The 8,146-nt window shown below is 35.2% G+C and overlaps 1 long non-coding RNA gene across 1 annotated transcript; it reads right to left on the reverse strand.

Annotated features, from left to right (window-relative positions):
* Positions 1 to 4,012: 4,012 nt before the first annotated feature.
* Positions 4,013 to 6,762, reverse strand: LOC306894078. Its single transcript, XR_013786655.1, has 5 exons — positions 6,632 to 6,762; positions 5,810 to 6,009; positions 5,137 to 5,306; positions 4,517 to 4,580; positions 4,013 to 4,344 (listed from the first exon to the last, which is right to left on the reverse strand). It is a non-coding gene; the product is annotated as an uncharacterized lncRNA (long non-coding RNA).
* Positions 6,763 to 8,146: the final 1,384 nt, after the last annotated feature.

The following is an 8,146-nucleotide window of genomic DNA, read 5'->3' on the forward strand; positions in this document are numbered from 1 at the left end:
TTTCCATCTCTTTCGCAACAGTTTTAGAAGCATCTTTTCTGGTCCAAAATGGCTATACCTTTGTGTACAAGTGACTGATGTGGAGTGATGAGTTGAACCTTGTCTTTTATATAGGATCAATGTCATGTGGGAATAGAAAACGCCCTTCCAAACTATTGCTAAAAAATTAGAGGCACATACTTTACAATATCATTATATGCTGCAGCAATAAGATTTGAGGTCACAGAAATGAAACTGTTCATTAAAAAGAAGCATCTCAATAATTTTGTTGATATAGTGAATGTTTATTAAGTTGATATGAACCTTTGAATAAAGCTCTTAGTTTAGTACGAAACATCCATGACATTCAAAACGAAATTGTAATTTAGCATGTGCAAAATCACTAATTTTTGCCCTATCGTATAACTATATTAGTATTTATATATTTATTCATTTTTAAATGCTTTTAAATGCCCAAAAATGCTGACCGACCTTTAGGACTTATCTCTACCATTCTGACAAGCACACCCTAAGTGGTAAGCATCTTCTCCACAGCCACCCTGTGTCCCGGTTTCTACCAGTGTTTGCCCCAGGACTCCATTACCCACGGTCATCCACGCTCCGGAATCTGTTTCGTGTCTGCAATCCCCACACCTGTCAACAATCCCCTCAACACCCGTGGACTATATATTCTCTACCTGTGTCTTCTGTCAGTATAGCCTTTCACCTTCAGTGACACCTTAAATTTTTGAAGAGTATTGGTGAATAGCCATGATGATAATGTTTTGGGAATCAAATGCAAATGCCTAAAATGTTGACATTTTCATATGAATCACTGGGATGTCGGATTAATGTTAGAACATCAGCTTCATGGGGTTATTTTTTAATGAGTCAAATATTTTTTGAACCGATTGTTTTAAGCAATCCCTGTATATCTTAACCCTACATTTTGTGTTATTGTATACAAAATATTAAATTTAATACAGAAATCTATCCATGTGTTATTATTTGTAGCTTGCACATGCAGCCAAAGTGCATATAATACATACAGTATATTAATTTATTATTTAAAGGAGTAAATGTAAATTTTTGGCTTTTGTCTTTGTCTTTTTTGTTGACGAGCTGCTGTAGTGTGGGCAATCTTCCAAAAAAAAGCATATCACAATCAATCTTTATTAAAGACCATATACAATCTGTTGCGTTTTTTCTGGTTCTTAAATTTAGACATATGTACAGTGTTTGCACAATTCATGACATTGATTTAACCATTGCGACACTGCAACATCACGCAGAATGCAAGGTTCCTGGGTTCTTTATCATAATGATTTTTTTATATCATAGGTTTGTATAATAATAACCCTTGTTATTACTATTATTAAAAAAATATGTCTTATTTTATTTAAATAGTAACGTTTGTTATTACAGTATTATCATTTTTAAACTTTTGTAAAATTCTTTCATTTGTTAAAGATTTTTTATGACAACTTTAGGAAGACAAAGTGATTTAAAGATTTTTTTAACCAGGATCCAAAATCCTATTGAGACTTCACAGTCTCTTTTCTGGGTCAAGACAGTGGCACACAAAGTTTCACACAAAACAAAGACAAAAAAAATACTCCGTACCAAAAACTAATAACAAGTAAATCAAGATAAACACTTAAGACTTGGTTTTAAAGGAATCTTTTAAAACAGAATACAAAATGTAATACATTTAAAAGTGCATGACAATAGAAAGGACACAAATGTAAATACCCTTTGCAAATAATTACGTGGCCAATGGGGCAAAGAATGAAAAAGCACATTTACCAAATTCTGTGGACACTTTTGGAAATTTTAAGTGTAAATACGACTTAGATATGGTGCAATAACTATTTGTGTACAAGGTTAAAAGATTAGACACTTCTGGGCAAATTACCTTCTTATTTTTCTAATAAATAAGTATATATATATGAACTTTCCTCCTAAAATTTTAAGATGAACATGAAACCGATTCATATTATAAAATGATGAGAGCATGAATCTGCAGCACACACAAAAAGTAATGCCGCATGGTAAGTATATGCCTTAATAGGCAAGAGGCTGCATACATATAAACAATGTCCCCATAATCAATAGACAAAAATGAACACTATAAATGTCTTTCTCTCCTCATAATTAAAGCAGCTTTTCAAACAATAAAGAAACCTCAGTTTTGGTTTGAGTTTTCAAACTGTGACAGCGATTCAACTATTATTTCCAGAAAAATGGTACGTGCTCATTGTGTGTGAACGTCCCCTGCTGTCTGAAAACGGTAATATGATAAAAGGTCATATAGTGTTATGCTTTAATGCTTTTAACGTTCCCGTTAGGTTCTTTTTAGGTTATTGTTATGTAACCAAAAGCGAACCTGTAGAGAACGTTCCCGTTAGGTTCTTTTTAGGTTATTCTTATGTAACCAAAAGCGAACCTTTAGAGAACGTTCCCATTAGGTTATTTTTAGGTTATTTTTATGTAACCAAAAGCAAACCTTTAGAGAACGTTCCCATTACGTTATTTTTAGGTTATTTTTATGTAACCAAAAGCGAACCTTTAGAGAACGTTCCCATTAGGTTATTTTTAGGTTATTTTTATGTAACCAAAAGCGAACCTGTAGAGAACGTTCTCTAAAGGTTCTCTTTTGGTTACATACAAAATAACCCATAGGGAACGTCCAAAAAATAACCAAATGGGAACCATATGGGAACGTTAGGGGAACGTTCTGTGTTTGCTGGGGAAGCAACTCGTAAACAGGCAGGCAGGAGTAAAAACCGAGGGGACAGTCCAAGGAGATCTAACCAGCGATCACCAACTCGGATGAGCACACACTGGACAGAAGACAAGGTTAGTACACAGTAGATTCACAATGACAAGACGTACCACGGTACAAGGGCAAAGCGATCAGCATAATTTGCAAAACACACTGGCAAGGAACAGAAAGACGGAAGCAACTATAACAGTCAGAAATTAGCGAGCAAAGAGAGAACAGGTGTGCAAGAGAGCGAAATGATATAGTGATAGCAGCTGTGCGTGAGCGCAGAAGAGAGTAAAACGAAAGACTGAGCGAGGATTAGACCAGAGTCCTGACACTTATTGTACTTTAATCATACTTATTATTTTCGTTTCTCTTGGTTTATTAAGAAGTGTCTCAGAATTGATATCTTATTTTGTTCGTGTGCTACCCCAGCAAGCAATTTTTGGTTTAAAAGACGTCTATTAGCCGTCTAAACATAGCCCAGACGTCTAGGCTAAAACAAGGCTAAATTTGGGCTGTCAGTGAAAAGTTAATAGACGTCTAATCATTACCGAGGAATAGCCTAGTCATCAAATAGACCGCTATTAAACGAATACACGTAGACGTCTAAAAGACGGTGAATTTGGGTCTCTAAGCTAAAACAAGGCTAAATTTGGGCTGTCAGTGAAAAGTTAATAGACGTCTAATCATTACCGAAGAATAGCCTAGTCATCAAATAGACCGCTATTAAACGAATACACGTAGACGTCTAATAGACGGTGAATTTGGGTCTCTAAGTTACAACAAAGCTGAATTTTGGCTGTTAGGGAAAATTTTATACGTCTAACCATAATCATCAAATAGACAGATTATGAATGCCTACATAATAGATAACCACACAATACCCAAAATATTTTTTGTTAACTAAATTTAACATGTTCTTCTCATAAATAGCAATTAATACAAACAAATTAAATATAAAGCTTTTATTAATAAAACCAACAATTGTAAAAATCACAAAATGGAAAACATAAGAAATAATATATTTGTTACAACAAAATCAAATGAATTAAGATTTGAACTTTAGAATTTTTTTAAATAAAGGACAACCAATAATAATACAAATAACAAGAAAATCTAACAATAGTAAACTGATTCATTATTATTTTTTTCTATACCCACCCCCCCCTTCAACTCTCCCTGGTGCTTGCTTAAAATGGCATTCCTCAATTCAAATTCAGTTGCTGTTGGGAAGTTGGTCATCACAGCATCTGCAAAGAAAAAAAAAATAAGCATGATAAAAGGCTTTTTGGACATCATCGTGTTTTAGTTTATACATTAATTGTAACGGATTTGATAATAGGGCTCGGTAATATAGCGCTGACATATATACTGATTTGGAAAATGTTTATATCAACACAGACTGATGTCATAAAGAAAATACATTAAATCATTAAAATGATAGTATACATCACCTTTAAGCCAAACGACAGACATGCAAACACAAGCACATACCTGCAATGACCGAGAACAGAGTGGTCTTCTCAAAAGCTGCCTTCTGCAGCGTACCACCCACCTTCATATTAAAATTGGACATGAGGCTGTTTTGCAAAACCCTAAAACAAAAAAAATTGTAACAATTGGTAACAAATACGAACATGACAAATTGTTTATTTTCTTTGGAAATACTTTTACAATATTACAATACTTTGTTGTGAAAACATGGAATAATTAGTGAGTATGGTCACCACAATGTTTGATTTATATTGCATGTTTTGAAGGCTTTACCTGTCCAGCATCCTTCTGGTACGTCTTTAACATTTCTGCCACCGACTTTGCACAGTTTTGACACCTGAGTAACAAATGTCAATGTCAGGCAGATAGAAATATATGCTTCAGTGTACAAGTGTGCACCGACCTTAAATGTTAATGACCATTGAGCTGCAAGTTTTCCATCATTAACCCTATAAAACTCTTTATTCAAGCTGATTGCTGGCCCACACTGAGAAATAGTTTTTCCCCCTGTAGGTCCCCTCACAATCGGTGTCTGCCTCAATACTGTCTGCCAAAATTTAACTCTGTGGTAGTAACTAAAAAGTAGTCAAGTAAACATTTAAACCTCAACTGTACATCAACAGCACTATTCTAATACACACAGATACTTTTTGTAATCGCTAATTTTATATTGACAATTTAAAATTGAATTTTTTTAACACTGTAATATGCAATTATTTTTGAAGTTTCAAACTTTGTTATGGTACTTCGTAACAAAAAGGTCTATTCTATTAGATCTATCTCTGTATGCAACAAGCCATTGCACTGTCACACATTCAATATTACAGATTAAATTATTTTTGGACTTTATGAAAAGTGAAAGCTTTAGTGAGGGCATTTTGTTGTTGTTTTACCATTGCTGCCCGGGTCTCCATACAATCCAGCTGCCTTTCCAAGCATTGGAAATCCTCCATAGTGGCCAATGCAGACAGTTGGACACCAGTGTCTGTTTCCACCCTTTGGCCAACTCTTTTTAATTCTTCTTTTATTTCAACAAGAAGCGTTAGCACCTTTCTTTGAAACCCTAAATGCAACAAAGGCAGTGTTACTTTCAAATATTAAAAAAAAGTACCACAACACTCAAATACTTCCATAACAAAAACTTAGCATGACAATATGAGCATGTATGTATTCATGCATGAATGAATGCATGTGTGTATATACATATATATATTTGTTATGCATATTTATTTCTGTACTTTGTTCACTGGATAATTATCAATAAAACTTTTAGTGCATTTAAATCAAAGAACGTGGATCACATCACTCCAGTTCTGAGGTATTCATACTGAATTGACTTCCACAGTAGATATAAAATAATTTAGACCACGTATCTTGGTGATTGCCATCGGGATATGAAGCGATTTCCAACCAACATTACACAAAGTGCTTTTAAACCAAATCCCTTGCTTTGAGATAACCACTAAATGGCATACTCTAGCCCTGCTATCTGCTAAAATTTCACGGTCCCTACAAAATATGAAATGTAGAATGGAAACATGACAAAGAGATAACACAGTTACTTACAAGAAAATTGAACGTATTCCTTTTGCCCGTCTGTTGATCGCGTTGATTAGCTTCTACACCTGTGGCTTCTGCTCACGTGTTGGTTATTAAAAAAATGGCGTCGGCGGTATTGTTTATCGCGAGATCTGGCCGAATTCTCTACCAACTTCCAAGTCTCGCGTTGGCAGTGGCCATGTCTCAGTACTAGGGCAAATTGCCACCTACAGGTTGGGATATGTAATTGCATGTTTATTTAACAAAGTAAAAAAATCTAATCGGGAAATGTAATGTGTGACAGTACAAATAATGCAAATTAAAACTTGGCCAAAATTACTTGGTTGTTATGATGTCATGCATCCCACACGCTGTACATGTAAACAATTTTAGACTAGCTGGTTCAATATACGGCTATAGCCAAGTCGTTGAAATTAGACCACAGATTGCCTTCGTTTAGCCCATACACAGCCTGTCCAATTCAGGGATAAATCGTGGCTACAGATGTCACGAAATAACACTTATTGTTTAGATATTATTGATAATGCTAACATGACGGGAAACATTTCGCCCAAGGGCTAAAAGCAGACTACACGTAGCCCGTCCAATTTAGTGCTAAAACGTGGCTACATATAGACCATGTCAAGAAACACTTGTATTTGTGTAGATGTTGAGACGGCGAACATGAAGGGATATGAACCATGCACTTCCTGGTAATCAGCTGCCTGGACAAAACCTATAGTGCCTCAGTTTGGACTATGTGTGGGCTACAAATAGCTGCTCTGACGACGAGCAAAATAGCGTATACGCTCAGGCTATTGAACATGTCAAAGAAATTAAACCAAATACCTTATAAACGCTGTTCATTTTGCTTACATGATGTAATATCATATATCTCACAAGTTATTTAGCCAAAAACGACTTTAAACAAAATTCTAGGTTCTTTGGGCTAGAAGTGGGTTACACATAACCGGACTACATCTGGTCTATAGTTAACCGAGACGTTGAAATGACGGCTATTGCTTGCTGGGACCTTCCTTGAATCATTGCTGGGCTGGCTGTTTGGTTATTTTGCGATTAAGATCATTTCAATTTGTTCTTTACGTTTAAATATGATATTGATCTTTCTGTTGAGTGAATCCCCTTTGATGGTGTGTGTGTGTTTGTGTCCGTTTCATTTACATTTATTCATTTGGCAGACGCTTTTGTCCAAAGCGACCTCCACTGGAAAGCCTCAGCAGCAAGTATAATTTGTCCTTTTGTTCCCCTCCCTAAAGTATGAATGTTTTCTAAATTGTTTTTTTTAATGATTGAAATAAAGTCGTTGTCCCTTTTAAAAATTAAACTTCGTCTCTGGCTGAATTGTATACTTACCTGTGCGTCCTTAAGAGAATCAGTAGCAGGGGCGTCACTAGGCCCTTTTTAGGGGGGCTTCAGCCCTAAACTTCTGCCCAGTCCCCCTAAAAATTATTTGATTAATTAATTTGTGATCGCTTCTTTCCCCTTTAAAAACGAATTTGTAACGGCGGCGCGCTGCGTCTAGTTTCGGCTCCTCCCCTGATCTGAGTCTGCGTGGATTCAGCGCGTTTTTCAATCCGCAGGGGCGCCGAGCAGAGCGAACATCAGAGTTGTGTGTGTGTATGTGTGTGTGTGTGTGTGTGCATTTATTGATAGATTGCTATGATATGACATCTGCATCGGTGCAGTTCTTGTAATTGCAGTTTACATAATGTTACTGGACCAATACACGGTTCGGTTTCTCATCCAATACCAGTACGTCTTCGCTACAGTGTGGTAGTTGTTTTTTCTTCCAACAAAAATGAAGCGATTAACACCTATGAAAACATACTTTAGAAAACGATCATGATTTATTTTAATGTACTTTTTAAAATTTAAAACATATTATTGTGTATCTCGGCATTACATTGTGCAGCCATGCCCAGAAATTGTTAAATACACACATCATTGTCTGAAAGCAACAAATGGCACAGAGAGAGAAACATCATGTGGAGTTGTTTTGTTTTGTAATATTAAATGTTTTTTGTATTAAGTAATAATGAATCATTAGTGTATCATGATACATTAGAGTAAGAGTAGAGTAAAGGGATTTGTGTTTTATTTTAAGTAATTGATTTATAGAAGTGGCAAATTGATAATTCATGTTGTTATTTTTAATAAATAGAAATAAATATAGAACAGATTAAACATATTTCCAATAGACAATAATACATGTTTTGTCTATATTCTTATACATACACTTCTCGAATACAATGAAATAGTGGATAGCAATAAGTTTAGAAGTATACAAACCTACCCTAATAGTCAAATAATATTTTTTTATCATACCCTTATTGGGGGCTGAGC

The sequence above is a fragment of the Barbatula barbatula genome (genome assembly GCF_947034865.1).
Source record: "Barbatula barbatula genome assembly, chromosome: 5".
In the NCBI taxonomy this organism is placed as follows: domain Eukaryota; kingdom Metazoa; phylum Chordata; class Actinopteri; order Cypriniformes; family Nemacheilidae; genus Barbatula; species Barbatula barbatula.